The sequence below is a fragment of the Schistocerca cancellata genome, chromosome 12 (assembly GCF_023864275.1).
Source record: "Schistocerca cancellata isolate TAMUIC-IGC-003103 chromosome 12, iqSchCanc2.1, whole genome shotgun sequence".
Classification (NCBI taxonomy): Eukaryota; Metazoa; Arthropoda; class Insecta; order Orthoptera; family Acrididae; genus Schistocerca; species Schistocerca cancellata.
Window position 1 is genome coordinate 68,926,700 of NC_064637.1, and position 16,149 is coordinate 68,942,848.

General features: G+C 46.1%; 1 non-coding gene across 1 annotated transcript; it reads right to left on the reverse strand.

Annotated features, from left to right (window-relative positions):
* Positions 1 to 13,927: 13,927 nt before the first annotated feature.
* On the reverse strand, positions 13,928 to 14,002 carry Trnat-ugu (transfer RNA threonine (anticodon UGU)). Its single transcript has one exon. It is a non-coding gene; the product is annotated as a tRNA-Thr (tRNA).
* Positions 14,003 to 16,149: the final 2,147 nt, after the last annotated feature.

The following is a 16,149-nucleotide window of genomic DNA, read 5'->3' on the forward strand; positions in this document are numbered from 1 at the left end:
CGTCATTTTTTCAGATGAATCCACGTTCGGTTTACAGCATCATGATGGTCGCATCCGTGTTTGGCGACATCGCGGTGAACGCACATTCGAAGCGTGTATACGTCATCGCGATACTGGCGTATCACCTGGCGTGATGGTATGGGGTGATATTGGTTACACGTCTCTGTCACCTGCTGTTCGCATAGACGGCACTTTGAACAGTGGACGTTACATTTCAGATGTGTTACGACCCGTGGCTCTACCCTTCATTCGATCCCTGCGAAACCCTAGATTTCAGCATGATAATGCACGACTGCATGTTGCAGGTCCTGTACGGGCCTTTCTGGATACAGAAAATGTTCGACTTTTGCCCTGGCCAGCACATTCTCCAGATCTCTCACCAACTGAAAACGTCTGGTCAATGGTGGCCGAGCAACTGGCTCTTCACAATACGCCAATCACTACTCTCGGTGAACTGTAGTATCGTGTTAAGGCTGCATGGGCAGCTGTACCTGTTCACGCCATCCAAGCTCTGTTTGACTCAATGCCCAGGTGTATCAAGGCCGTTATTAGGGCCAGAGGAGGTTGTTCTGGGTACTGATTCCTCAGGATCTATGCACCCAAATTGCCTGAAATGTAGAATCACATCTCACTTCTAGTATATTTGTCCAAAGAATACCCGTTTATCATCTGCATTTCTTCTTTGTGTATCAATTGTAATGGCCAGTAGTGTATGTATCTATCCTAAGGGATCATGTTCACCCCTACATGCAGTTCGTTTTTGGTTAGCACCATAGCATCTACGACTAGGACAATGCAACGTGTCGAACAGTTCACAGTGTACGCCCGTGCTTCAAGGAGCACCAGTATGACTTCACTGTACTCCCCTAGCCACTAAACTGCCCAGTTTTTATACCCGTTCGAGAATCTTTGGGACCACCTCGATCGGGTAGTTCTCGCCATTGACGGCAAGAGTCGGCATGACTCCACATCCCTGTGGGTACCTCACTGAACCTCTTCCTGCACGGGTCGTAGCGGTCCGAGTGGCAGAAGGTGATTATTCAGGCTTTTGACAGGTGCTCTCAATGTGACTGGACCGCTACGGAAGGAGGCAGCTTAAAATTGTGTCGGGAGAAGGGAAGACTTCGAGTTCACGGAACTCGGCGCTGAGCAGCTGGTGTGCCGAATGAGCTGCTCTCCACTCAGAAGAATTCCCTCCAGGGTGAGACACGGAAGCGCGGAGCTTTTCAGGTTTTATTTGACAGCTCATTAGCGCGTTATCAAAACGGCGCTTCGAAACGCTGATCAAAAGCCGATTGCGAAGCTGCCGCTACGCCCCGACGTCCAGAGAGCCAACAGGTAGAACGGGGTGGGACGAGTGGGGGGTAGGGGAGTGAGCCTGAAAATAATACGGGCTCTCCGTACGCTTTTCCCGTTCGCCGGAGCCCCGCGCCAAAGAGGGATTACGTTTCGCGGCGGAGCAACAACGGCAACACGGCAACAACAGCGGCGCCGGCGGCGGAAAGCTTGTAGGAGGGATCGGAGCGTTTCTGCACCTCCCGGCGCGCGCCATCGTCAGGAGAGAGAGGTTTAAGCCGGTGCGTAATCAGCCGTAGCGAGGCGCGCCGAAGCCGGCGGGCGGACGCTACCCCGCTACACAGCTGCCGGCCAAGCGGCTTAAGAAATTAGGCGCTGTCGGAGCAGACGTCAAGTGCTGCGGGCGGCCATCTTTCTGCGAGGGCCGAGGCGCTTTCGCCGTTAATGAGAGCGGCGCGCACGTGGCTCTGTAGCGAAAATTAGCTGTCTACGGCCGCGGGCGAGAGAGTGGGATCAGACGCTTCTGCACGGACGTCGAATCGCTGTATACGAGCAAACAGCGGGGGCGGAGATGGCGAAGTACTGTAGCTGGAAAGCGCTCTAAGAAGTAGCAGTAGCGAAATTAATAATACGCCAGCAGCGATCCAGAGGGTACAAGTCAGTGGCTCTAAAAATGTCAAGTAGCAACATGAGAGCTAGGTGAAGGGTTCACAGTCTTGACGAAGAAAACACGTTGACTTCATTGAAATTTTCCAACGCGGGTTCCGGAAACAACGATCGTGTGAACCACACGACCTAGTAGATAGTGTCGGAAGTTCCATGCGGCTTTTCGTGGATGATGCTGTAGTATACAGAGAAATTGCAGCATTAGAAAATTGCAGCGAAATGCAGGAATATGCGCAGCGGATAGGCACTTGGTGCAGGGAGTGGCAACTGATCCTCAACACAGACAAATGTAATGTATTGCGAATGCGTAGAAAGAAGGTTCCTTTATTGTATGATTATATGATAGCGGAACAAACACTGGTAGCAGTTATTTCTGTAAAATATCTGGGAGTATGCGTGCGGAACGATTTGAAGTGGAATGATCATATAAAATTAATTGTTGGTAAGGCGCGTGCTAGGTTGAGATTCATTGGGAGAGTCCTTAGAAAATGTAGTCCATCAACAAAGGAGGTGGCTTACAAAACACTCGTTCGACCTATACTTGAGTATTGCTCATCAGTGTGGGATCCGTACCAGATCGGGTTGACAGAGGAGATAGAGAAGATCCAAAGAAGAGCGGCGCGTTTCGTCACAGGGTTATCTGGTAAGCGTGATAGCGTTACGGAGATGTTTAGCGAACTCAAGTGGCAGACTCTGCAAGAGAGGCGCTCTGCATCGCGGTGTAGCTTGCTGTCCAGGTTTCGAGAGGGTGCGTTTCTGGATGAGGTATCGAATATATTGCTTCCCCCTACGTATACCTCCCGAGAACATCATCACGAATGTACAATTAGAGATATTCGAGCGCGCACGGAGGCTTTCCGGCAGTCGGTCTTCCCGCGAACCATACGCAACTGGAACAGGAAAGGGAGGTAATGACAGTGGCACGTAATGTGCCCTCCGCCACACACCGTTGGGTGGCTTGCGGAGTGTAGATGTAGAACTCGCTCTCTTCGCCCACGAGATACAAAACGCAGTTTGTAAGTCGCTTGTTCGCCTAATTCTTGAGTAATGTTCACTTATCTGAGATCCCTATCAGGTACGACTGAAAGAGAAGATAGAGAAGATCCAACGAAGAGCGGCGCGTTTAGTCCCGGCATCTTTTAGCTCGCGCGGGAGAGTTAGAGATGCTAAACTACCTCCACTGGCAGACGTTACTAGACGGGCGTTGTGCATCACGGAGAGATTTACTATTGACATTTCGGGACAGCACTTACCAGGAGGAGTCTGACAACATATTACCCCCCCCCCCCCCAATACACACACACAAACACACACACACACACACACACACACACACACACACACACACACACACACACACACACACACACACATATACACCTCACATATTGACCACCAGGAGAAAATGCGAGAAATTACAGCCAATACAAAGGCTTACCGACCACCATTGTTCCCACGCTCTATTTACGAGAGGAACTGGGTTGGAGGGACCAGATAGTTGTACCGAAAGTATCCTCTGCCACACATCATTAGGTGACTTGCCGAGTACGATGCAGATACCGGCGTCCGGGTTGAAGCCATGTTCCTCGACATCCGGAAGGTGATCGATGCAGTTGCGCAATACCGCCTAATGAACGAAGTAAGAGCGTACGGAATATCAGACCATATGTGTGACTGAACTGAAGACTTTCTAAGAAGCATATCACGGCATGTCAGTCTGTACAGATGTACACGGACAAGTTATCAGGCGTAAAAGTAATTGCAAATGTACCGCAAGGGAGTGCTACAGGCCCGTCGCTTTTCACGATATACAGGGTTTTATGTAATATGTGAGAAACATCTGGGGAACGGATAGAGGAATTAAGAAGGAGGTAAGAAGTTCATCTATTCATATGGTCAATTTTTTGTTTTCTTTTTTACATGCAGTTTTTTTCGTACGACGATAAACCAATCCAAAGTCTCAAACTCCACTTTTTTTTATTCACTCGATCACTAGTTTCAGGCTGGGACACATTTTCAAATCATCGTAACAGAGTAAAAAATGGTATTTCCGAAAATACAAAAAACCGTTTACCGAGCGAGGTGGCGCAGTGGTTAGACACTGGACTCGCATTCGGGAGGACGACGGTTCAATCCCGCGTCCGGCCATCCTGATTTAGGTTTTCCGTGATTTCCCTAAATCGGTCCAGGCAAATGCCGGGATGGTTCCTTTCAAAGGGCGCGGCCGACTTCCTTCCCCGTCCTTCCCTAATCCGATGAGACCGATGACTTCGCTGTCTGGTTTCCTTCCCCGAAACAACCAACAAAAAACCGTTCATTTTGGCACCATATATTGCATTTTCAGATGTACCATTTTTGACTACGTTAAAATGTTATGAAACTCTCGGTCCGACACTAGACATCGAATGAATAAAAGAGTGAAATTTGAAACTTTTGACTGGTTTTTCGTTTTACTGATAGATAGAAATAGCTGACCCACAGTTATTCCGGCCTGCTGGAAGCTCTTAGACAACATTTTGTTGCTACATATTTGCTCTGTTTCTATCTTTTCATTTTCAAATTTCCAACTTCGTCGTAAATTTATTTCTTATTTTCAAGTATTGTCTTCCGATGACGAAATGAAAGGCTGGAAGTGTCTACTATTAGCTCTGATACCAGCTTCTAAACGCCGCAGCATGTACTGTCGTACTCCCTCCTATAATCCAAGGATCCGCTGTATCTACTGCCGAAGAACATCAACGTTTACAATAAGTCTTCAATATACTATTCCTTTATATTGTAAGTAGGCTGTTTAGATTTGTTTATTGGTAACGCCACGTAGCGCTCTGTATGAAAATCACTGGCTGTGCTGTGTGCAGTCTGTGGCTGGTTTGCATTGTTGTTTGCTTTGGAGTGTTGGGCAGTTGGATGTTAACAACGCGTAGCGTTGCGCAGTTGGAGGTGAGCCGCCAACAGTGGTGGATGTGGGGAGTGAGATGGCGGAGTTTTGAGAGCGGATGATCTGGACGTGTGTCCATCAGAGACAGTAAATTTGTAAGTCTGGATGTCATGAACTAATACATACATTTTATGACTTTTGAACACTAGTAAGGTAAATACATTGTTTGTTCTCTATCAAAATCTTTCATTTGCTAACTATGCCTGTCAGTAGGTAGTGCCTTCAGTAGTTAGAATCTTTTATTTAGCTGGCAGTATTGGCGCCCGCTGTATTGCGGTAGTTCGAGTAACGAAGATTTTTGTGAGGCAAGAATTCATGAAAGGTATAGGTTATTGTTAGTCAGGGCCATTCTTTTGTAGGGATTATAAAGTCAGATTGCGTTGCGCTAAAAATATTGTGTGTCAGTTTAAGCACAGTCATTTATAATTTTTCTAAGGTGACGTTTCAATGTGTCCCGCAAAACAAAAATCCAATCGATTGACAACTGATGGATTTGGTGAAGATGTTGCTCCTTACGATCTACGCATTTATTTGGAAATTGTAGATTTAAAATTGAGGCGTTGAGATCAGAAATGGGACATATCAGTTTTAGGGTATATGAGCTATTACTGTAGTGTGTGTTCCCTACGTGCCTATGCTGTTAGGCGCTAGTTTTATGAAGTACCAACTTGTGTGGCACAATATTCTGCAGTTATCCTTAAATTATCAGCATGAGTGTACAGCACCTCCATGTGATGATGAGCCTGCAGTGGCTGGGAAACAAGTGAAAGGTACAGATATTACGTAGTATGAAGAATCCGAAAAAGCGACTGGTTGTACATCTGTGCCCAAATAAATCACCAACCGTGTAACACTTCCCCTGCCCCCTTCTCCAGCTCTCCCCACTGCCACGCTACTTTATCCCTGGTGAACAGCAACAACAGCATCAGGCGTCTGTGTCCACTTGCGCTAATTGGCCGATGATTGCAGCGGAGAAGAACGTCGTCGCAGATGGGGTGGGTCTGTGCAGTGATGGCCCGGGGCGGTCTGATTACTCTGTTACAACGTGGGTGGGGGAGAGGGGCGTGTCTAGCCCCGCCCACACACCGCCTGTGGCCTGTGGCCCTGTGGAACGGGGCGGCCGGTCCTCAGTTGTTAGCCGGGGCAGTCGCCATGGACACGTCGCTGAACGGCGGTCCGGGTCGGCGGTGGGCTTATTGTCGAGCTGATATGGGGTCGCCGCCGTTCCCTGGGAATGTCGCTGCGGTCGAGGGTCGAGGAGGAGGTGGCAGTCGGCGAGGGGGGTCGACTGCTATCACCGCTCCCAGACTGCGAGTAATCCGGACCCTTCGGCTGGTACTGCAAAGCCTCGCCGAAACCAGCCGCCCTCGCCGCAATTCAGCTGCCGCAGACTCTCAGGAGTCTCCAGGAAATCTTGGGGTCGTGGTGAAATGTAGTCCCTACACTACTCTTGTAGTAAGCAAGCCAATCACCAATGCTGAAATCAAACGAATGTTCCTCTTCTCGATGTTTCCGAAACAGATTAATTCAGCCTGCGGTCTACGCACCGTGCGGCGTGTCTCAATATGGATGGCGTCGTTCTCGCAGTGGCGTGGAGAGATAAAATGGGGTTGATAGAAGAGATAGAGAAGATCCAACGGAGAGCAGCGCTGAAATGGCGTCTCCTTATCATGTCTCGCTTCGATCGGGAACCTGTATTACTAATTAATGAAATGGGTAAGCGTAGAATCCAAATGTTTCGTCACCAGGAATGGACAGTGCTCAAAGTAAAACAGTACTCCGTGACCGTCTGAGGGCACAGATGGTGAGATACCGGTCGTCTTGTGGTGTTGTACACTGTGGACGTCCCGTACTGTAGCGCCTGGACACGTTTCATGTCTGCTGGAATCGTTGCCATAATCGTGAGATCACACTTTGTGGCACATTGAGGATCTATATCTTCATCTACATCCATACTCCGCAAGCCACCTGACGGTGTGTGGCGGAGGGCACCCTGAGTACCTCTATCGGTTCTCCCTTCTATTCCAGTCTCGTATTGTTCGTGGAAAGAAGGATTGTCGGTATGCCTCTGTGTGGACTCTAATCTCTTTGATTTTATCCTCATGGTCTCTTCGCGAGATATACGTAGGAGGGAGCAGTATACTGCTTGACTCCTCGGTGAAGGTATGTTCTCGAAACTTCAACAAAAGCCCGTACCGAGCTACTGAGCGTCTCTCCTGCAGAGTCTTCCACCTGAGTTTATCTGTCATCTCCGTAACGCTTTCGCGGTTACTAAATGGTCCTGTAACGAAGCGCGCTGCTCTCCGTTGGATCTTCTCTATCTCTTCTATCAACCCCATCTGGTACGGATCCCATACTGCTGAGCAGTATTCAAGCAGTGGGCGAACAAGCGTACTGTAACCTACTTCCTTTGTTTTCGGATTGCATTTCCTTAGGATTCTTCCAATGAATCTCAGTCTGGCATCTGCTTTATCGACGATCAACTTTATGATCATTCCATTTTAAATCACTCCTAATGCGTACTCTCAGATAATTTATGGAATTAACTGCTTCCAGTTGCTGACCTGCTATTTTGTAGCTAAATGATAAGGGATCTATCTTTCTATGTATTCGCAGGACATTACACTTGTCTACATTGAGATTCAATTACCATTCCCTGCACCATGCGTCAATTCACTGCAGATCCTCCTGCATTTCAGTACAATTTTCCATTGTTACAAGCTCTCGATACACCACAGTATCATCTGCAAAAAGCCTCAGTGAACTTCCGATGTCATCCACCAGGTAATTTATGTATATTGTGAATAGGAACGGTCCTATGACACTCCCCTGCCGCACACCTGAAATCACTCTTACTTCGGAAGACTTCTCTCCATTGAGAATGACATGCTGCGTTCTGTTATCTAGGAACTCTTCAATTCAATCACACAATTGGTCTGATAGTCCATATGCTCTTACTTTGTTCATTAAACGACTGTGGGGAACTGTATCATGGGGATCCATGCTACGACCTGCTGTGTTTGACCAGCCTCCAGTCGCCCTAGAATTCTACCCCCCAATAACGTCATCAATATGTGTTCTTTGAGCCATTTTGAACACACAGTCACCATTAGCACGTCTGAAAACGTCTGCACACTTACTCGCTGCACCGTACTCTGACGTGCACCAACACACCTCTGTGTATGTGGACTGCTGCCAGCGCCACCGTGCGACGACCACAGGTCAGATGCACCGCACAGTCAAACCACGAGGTGATTAAAACCTGCAAACCGCCCACCAGAGCGTTGTTTCACCATACATCAGCATTATCTTTAGTTTATGAGCATGGGTGTAGGAATATCACATCGTGTGCATACACGTTGTGCTGGAAATGACAGAAGTTTAGTTTCACAAGCTGCAAGACAATCGCGAATAGAACATTGATCCAGCAAGTGGGGTTGCCCAGAAAGTAAGGCACCATAAATTTTTCTCCAGCAATTTTTTATAGAACATAATGAGAATTACACACACAATAGAATGGTGTTTTATGTACACACGCTAGTTTTCTGCATTCTGTTGCATGGCCTTCCTGCAGCGCATAGCTAGGGCGTTTATGTCCTGTCGGTACCAATCCTTATGCTGGTGGCGGAGCCAATGCTTCACTTTGTGAATCGCCTCCTCATCGTCTTCAAAGTGTCTTCCACGAATGACATCCTCTAATAGCCCAAACAAGTGGAAATCCGAATGGCTAGGTCAGGTGTGTCACGTGTGACAGCCATGGATGGTCTCCCAGACCTTTGAAAACCATGGAGCTCCGCCTAACCGCCTTCTGATGACCTCATCCTCCGTGCCCAGCGACTAACTGTTCTTCTGTCGACGGAAGTTGCTCCATAGACTTTGCATAAGCGTTTGCGAACATTTCTCTGAGCATACATTGTAACGTCCCCTTAGAAAAATTTCTGAATTACTGTGCTGATAAACCTCTCACATTATTTGCTTTTCAAACAGCTGAGCAAAACTGAACGTACTCAAATATTCACTAAAGTGACACACAATATTTTTAGCGCAACGCAATCTGACTATCAAAAATCCCTACAAAAGAATGGCCCTGACTAACATTAACCTATACCTTTCACAAATCACTTACCTCACCAAAAATCTTCGTTACTCGAACAACTGCAATACAGCGAGCGCCACTACTGCCAGCTAAATAAAAGATTCAAACTACTGAAGGCACTAACTACTGATAGGCATAGTTAGCAAATGAAAGATTTTGATAGAGAACAAACAATGTATTTATCTTAATAGTGTTGAAAAATCATAATATACGTAGCAGTTCATGACATCCAGTCTTACAAATTTCAAAACTCCGCCATTTCTCTCCCCACATCCACCACTGCTGGCGGCTCACCTCCAACTGCGCAACGCTACGCGTTATTAACATCCAGCTGCCCAACACTACAATGGCCAACAACAATGCAAACCAGCCACAGACTGCACACAGCACAGCCAGTGATTTTCATACAGAGCGCTACGTGGCGTTACCAATATAAAAACCTAAACAACCTACTTACAACATCTACACCTACATCTACATGGATACTCCGCAAATCACATTTAAGTGCCTGGCAGAGGGTTCACCGAACCACCTTCACAATTCTCTATTATTCCAATCTCGTATAGCACGTGGGAAGAACGAACTCCTATATCTTTCCGTGCGAGCTCCGATTTCCATTATTTTATCGTGGTGATCGTTTCTCCATGATAAGGTCGGAGTCAATAAAATACTTTCGCATTCGGAGGAGAGAGCTGGTGGTTGGCATTTCGTGACAAGATTCCGTCGCAACGAAAAACGCCTTTTTTTAATGATGTCCAACCCAAATCCTGTATCATTTCATTGACACACTCTCCCATATTTCGCGGTAATACAAAACGTTCTGCCCTTCTTTGAACTTTTTCTATGTACTCCGTCAGTCCTATCTGGTAAGGATCCCACACCGCGCAGCAGTATTCTGAAAGAGGACGGAGAAGCGTAGTGTAGGCAGTCTCCTTAGTAGATCTGTTATATTTTCTAAGTGTCCTGGCAATAAAACGCAGTCTTTGGTTAGCCTTCCCCATAACATTTTCTGTGTGTTCTATTTAAGTTGTTAGTAATTGTAATTACTATGTATTTAGTTGAATTTATGACCTTTATGTTTGACTAGTTTATCGTGTAACCGAAATTTAACGGATTTCTTTTAGCACTCATGTGGATGATCCCACACTTTTCGTTATTTAGGGTCAACTGCCAATTTTTGCACCATTCAGATATCTGTTCTACATCGTTTTGTAATTTGTTTTGATCTTCTGATGATTTCATTAGTCTGCAAACAACAGAAGACGGCTGCTCAGATTGTCTCCTAAATCGTTTATATAGATAAGGAACAGCAAAGTGCCTATAACACTACCTTTGGGAATGCCGGAAATCACATCTGTTTTATTCGATGATTTTCCGTCAATTACTATGAACTGTGACCCCTCTGACAGGAAGTCACTAATACAGTCACATAACTGCGACGATATTCCATAAGCACGCAATTTCACTGTAAGCCGCTTGTGTGGTACAGTGTCAAAACATTTCTGGAAATCCAGAAATACGGAATCGATCTGAATTTCCTTGTCAAAAGCACTCAGCACTTCATGCAAATAAAGAGCTAGTTGTGTTTCACAAGAACGTTTTTTGAACCCATCTTGACTGTGTGTCAATATACCATTTTCTTCGAAGTAATTCATAATGTTGGAACACAATATATTTTCCAGAATCCCGCTGCATATAGACGTCGCGGGACAGACATTCTACCATTATTTAGCATGGCGTTTGATGAACATTATCAGCAAATTATGGCGAGCATTCACTTAAACATTTAATTTGAACAGTTATAGTTGCATCAGCGCATTAGACTCTGAACTGCTCTGGTAGTTGGATTGTGTGGATTCTTCTTGGTTTGTGACTTTCAGAATATAGTGAACCTTTTATAGAGAATTGTTTTTGATTATGAATCCCAGACAATCTCCTAATTCCTCAGAGCTATAAGCTGTAGCTATAAGTGTATTTCTCAGATGAAGTGGGCACTAGGAATTCTAATTACAGGCTTCACGTTTTGCTAATCACTTTCTGGTTACCAATATTGTAGTTAGAGAGCCAGTGTTGAGAACGGCAAAAGACAGCATAAATAATAGGAACATTTATATAACAAAATATCCACCCACCGCCCCACATATGGTGCATCAGCCGGGAAAAATAAATACACTAGATTATTAATAACAAAATATCCACCCGCCGCCCCACAGTGGTTTAAATTCAAAGAAATAGTATCGGCAGCAATTGAGAAATTTATACCAAATAAATTAACAAACGACGGAGCTGATCATACTAGGTACACAAAACAGGTTAGAAGACTGTTGCAGGGTGGTTCCATGAACCCTCTGCCAGACACTTAAATGTGATTTGCAGAGTATCCATGTAGATGTAGACAACCTAGCTAATAACTGAAATGTCCATCTACGGAGGGGGGGGGGGGGGGCAACGGCGGCCACACATTGTGGTAAGGAAGCAAGGAGCCCTTGGTAGGTCACTGCAGAGAGTTGGCGCCACATCTGCATACACAAGCCACCTAATTCCCAGAAATTCCAAAGCTGGGATAGGGGTGGGGGGGAGGTGATGAGCTCTGACGTCACGTTCAGTTACATCCCAGATGTGTTCGATCGGGTACAGATCTGGCGAGCCGGTGGGGAGGGGGTGTGGGGGAGGGGTTAGCACATCAATTGGAACTGACGCTGTTCCTCGAATCACTCCGTAACACTCCCGACCTTTTGACATCGATGTAAGATACTCCTTTGTCATCATGGTACCTTGCACGAGCTGCACTGGACTCATGTATGCCCACGTGAATGTTCCCCACAGCATAATGGAGCCGCCAACAACTTATCGCCCTTCCGCAGTACAGGCATCAAGAAGCTGTACCCCTGGAATGCGACAGATTCATGCTCTCCCCTCAGCATGATGAAGATATCGAGATTCAACAGACCACACAATGCTCTGCCACTGCGCTCTCGTCCAGTGCTGATGGTGACATGCCCAGTTCACTCGTAGTTGCCGATGCCGTAGTGTTAACATTGGCATATGCGTGGGTCATTGGCTGCGGAGGCCTATCGTTAGTATGAGGTGCATTCAAGTTCTAAGGCCTCCGATTTTTTTTCTCCGGACTGGAAAGAGATAGAAACATGTGCATTGTTTTAAAATGAGGCCGCGTTCGTTGTCAATACGTCCCAGAGATGGCAGCACCGTATGGCAGATGGAATTTTACCGCCAGCGGCGAGAATGAGAACTGTTTTAAATACTTAAAATGGCGACATTTTCCTTACTTGAACAGCGTGCAATCATTCGTCTTCTGAATTTGCGTGGTGTGAAACCAATTGAAATTCATCGACAGTTGAAGGAGATATGTGGTGATGGAGTTATGGATGTGTCGAAAGTGCGTTCGTGGGTGCAACAGTTTAATGAAGGCAGAACATCGTGTGACAACAAACCGAAACAACCTCGGGCTCACTCAAGCCGGTCTGACGACACGATCGAGAAAGTGGAGAGAATTGTTTTGGGGGATCGCCGAATGACTGTTGAACAGATCGCCTCCAGGGTTGGCATTTCTGTGGGTTCTGTGCACACAATCCTGCATGACGACCTGCAAATGCGAAAAGTGTCATCCAGGTGGGTGCCACGAATTCTGACGGACGACCACACGGCTGCCCGTGTGGCATGTTGCAGAGCAATGTTGACGCGCAACGACAGCATGAATGGGACTTTCTTTTCATCGGTTGTGACAATGGACGAGAGGTGGATGCCATTTTTCAATCCAGAAACAAAGCACCAGTCAGCTCAATGGAAGCACACAGATTGACCGCCACCAAAAAAATTTCGGGTAACCGCCAGTGCTGAAAAAATGATGGTGTCCATGTTCTGGGACAGCGAGGGCGTAATCCTTACCCATTGTGTTCCAAAGGACACTACGGTAAGAGCTGCATCCTACGAAAATGTTTTGAAGAACAAATTCCTTCCTGCACTGCAACAAAAACGTCCGGGAAGGGCTGCGCGTGTGCTGTTTCACCAAGACAACGCACCCGCACATCGAGCTAACGTTACGCAACAGTTTCTTCGTGATAACAACTTTGAAGTAATTCCTCATGCTCCCTACTCACCTGACCTGGCTCCTAGTGACTTTTGGCTTTTTCCAACAATGGAAGACACTCTCCGTGGCCGCACATTCACCAGCCGTACTGCTATTGCCTCAGAGATTTTCCAGTGGTCAAAACAGACTCCTAAAGAAGCCTTCGCCGCTGCCATGGAATCATGGAGTCAGCGTTGTGAAAAATGTATACGTCTGGAGGGCGATTACGTCGAGAAGTAACGCCAGTTTCATCGATTTCGGGTGAGTAGTTAGTTAGAAACAAAATCGGAGGCCTTAGAACTTGAATGCACCTCGTGTTGTTCGGTGCACTGTGAGTTCAGACACACTTGTTCTCTACCCGGCCTTAACCACACTTCGCCGCCAGTCCTGTTTCAACAGTCTGCCCAGACTACGACGTCCGACGTCTGCAATGAGGGGTGGACGTCTGGACGTGGTTTCACAGTGGTGTCGGCACGTATTGAAGCCACTCTCCACAGCACTCATCGAACTCCCGACAAGTCGTGCAGTTTGCGAAATGCTCGTGCCGAGCCTCCAGGCCATCACAATCTGCCCTCGGTCAAACTTAGACGGATCGCGCGCCTTCCCCATTCTACACACGGACGGCACGCTCATTGATACTGCTGGAACGTCCCCTTAGAAAAATGATGAATGGCAGTGCTTTAAAAATTCTTACGTTATTGTATATGGCGGTAGTATCTGTTCCCGAAAGAACAGCTACCGTGGATGACCATGCAGCTTTGCTAGAAATGAAATGATAATTAAATGGACACCCTAGCTGCAAACAGGCGTTGATATACTTCGTTGGGGACATGTTGAAAATGTGTGCCCCGACCGGGACTCGAACCCGGGATCTCCTGCTCACATGGCAGACGCTCTATCCATCTGAGCCACCGTGGGCACAGAGGATAGTGCGTCTGCAGGGACTTATCCCTTGCACGCTCCCAACATGTGCACACCACTACATTCGTAGTGCGCCTAATAGATAATGAAGTACATCAACACCTTTTTGCAGCTAGGCTGTCCATTTAATTATCATTTCATTTCTAGCAAGGCTGCATGGTCATCCACGTTAACTGTTCTTTCGGGAACAGATACTACCGTCATATATAGTTAAAATATGGCTTCCCGGCCATTGACCTCCTTCTGCGAACGCACACGCTATGCCCGAACTCGTACGGAACTTGGTAGATTAATCTGCCACGAGTAATGAGTATGATGGGCAAACCTATTAGGCGCACTACGAATGTAGTGGTGTGGACATGTTGGGAATGTGGGTCTCACGGGGAGCGTGCAAGGGGTAAGTCCCTGCAGACGCACTATCCTCTGTGCCCACGGTGGCTCAGATGGATGGAGCGTCTGCAATGTAAGCAGGAGATCCCGGGTTCGAGTCTCGGTCGGGACACACATTTTCAACATGTCCCCAATGAAGTACATCAACGCCTGTTTGCAGCTAGGGTGTCCATTTAATTATCATTTCTTACGTTATTTGATACAGAAACAGCTGAGTAAAACTCAACGTACTCAAACAGTTTCCTCTTTACTTATTGTGATCGTCACTAAACTGACACACAATATTTTTATCGGAACGCAATCTGACTTTCAAAAATCCCTACAAAAGAATGGCCCTGACTAACAATAACCTATACGTTTCATGAATCACTTACCTCACAAAAATCTTCGTTACTCCAACTACTGCAATACAGAGAGCGCCAATACTGTCAGCTAAATAAGTGATTCTAACTACTGAAGGCACTAACTACTGATAGGCACAGTTAGCAAAAATGGAAGATTTTGATAGAGAACAAACAACATATTTATCTTAATAGCGTTCAAAATACAGGGTGTCCCAGCTATCTTGTCCACCAAAATATCTCTGGAACAATAACAGCTATTGGAAAACGACTTTCACCGGTATCAATGTAGGGCTGGGGCCCATGAATGTACATATTTGGAAAACATATATTACATATATTTGGAAAACATATAATGTACATATTTGGAAAACATATATTACATATATTTGGAAAACATATATTTGGAAAACATATATTACATATTTGGAAACATTCTAAAGCGAAAGAATGTATGTTTTTTAACACAAACTTATGTTTTTTTTAAATAGACCTCGTGTATTTTTTCTTCAGCAATCCATAACATGACAATGTACAAACACAATGGCGTTGATTGCATCGCAATATTCCCATTACATCCCGAGATATTGAGACGCGAGGTTGACGCTTGAAACATCTAACATGCGCTGCTAGCGCACGTCCTGAGGCTCAGGCGTGAACCCCATGCTGCTCGGTTCGCAGCAGGATGGCAGCAGACCGTATTATTCGTTTCGGACCTCTTGATAAGTATGGAAGTGTGATTACGCATGTCAATCACATCGCGATTACGGGCAGCATGGGATTCGCGCCTGAGCCTCAGGACGTGCGCTAGCAGCGCATGTCGGGTGTTTCAAGCGTCAACTTCGCGTCTCAATATCTCGGGATGTAATGGGAATATTGAGATGCCATCAACGCCATTGTGTATGTGCTTTGTCATGCTATGGATTGCTGAAGAAAAAATATAGGAGGTCTATTTAAAAAAACGTAAGTTTGTGTTAAAAAAACATATGCTTTCGTTTTAGAATGTTTCCAAATATGTACATTCATGGGCCCCAGCCCTACATTGATACCGGTGAAAGTCGTTTTCCAATAGCTGTTATTGTTCCAGAGATATTTTGGGTGGACACCCTGCATATATATACAGGGTTATTACAAATGATTGAAGCGATTTCATAGCTCTACAATAACTTTATTATTTAACATATCTTCACAATGCTTTGCACACACATACAAAAACTCAAAAAGTTTTTTTAGGCATTCACAAATGTTCGATATTTGCCCCTTTAGTGATTCGGTAGACATCAAGCCGATAATCAAGTTCCTCTCACACTCGGCGCAGCATGTCCCCATCAATGAGTTCGAAAGCATTCTTGATGCGAGCTCGCAGTTCTGGCACGTTTCTTGGTAGAGGACGTTTAAACACTGAATCTTTCAC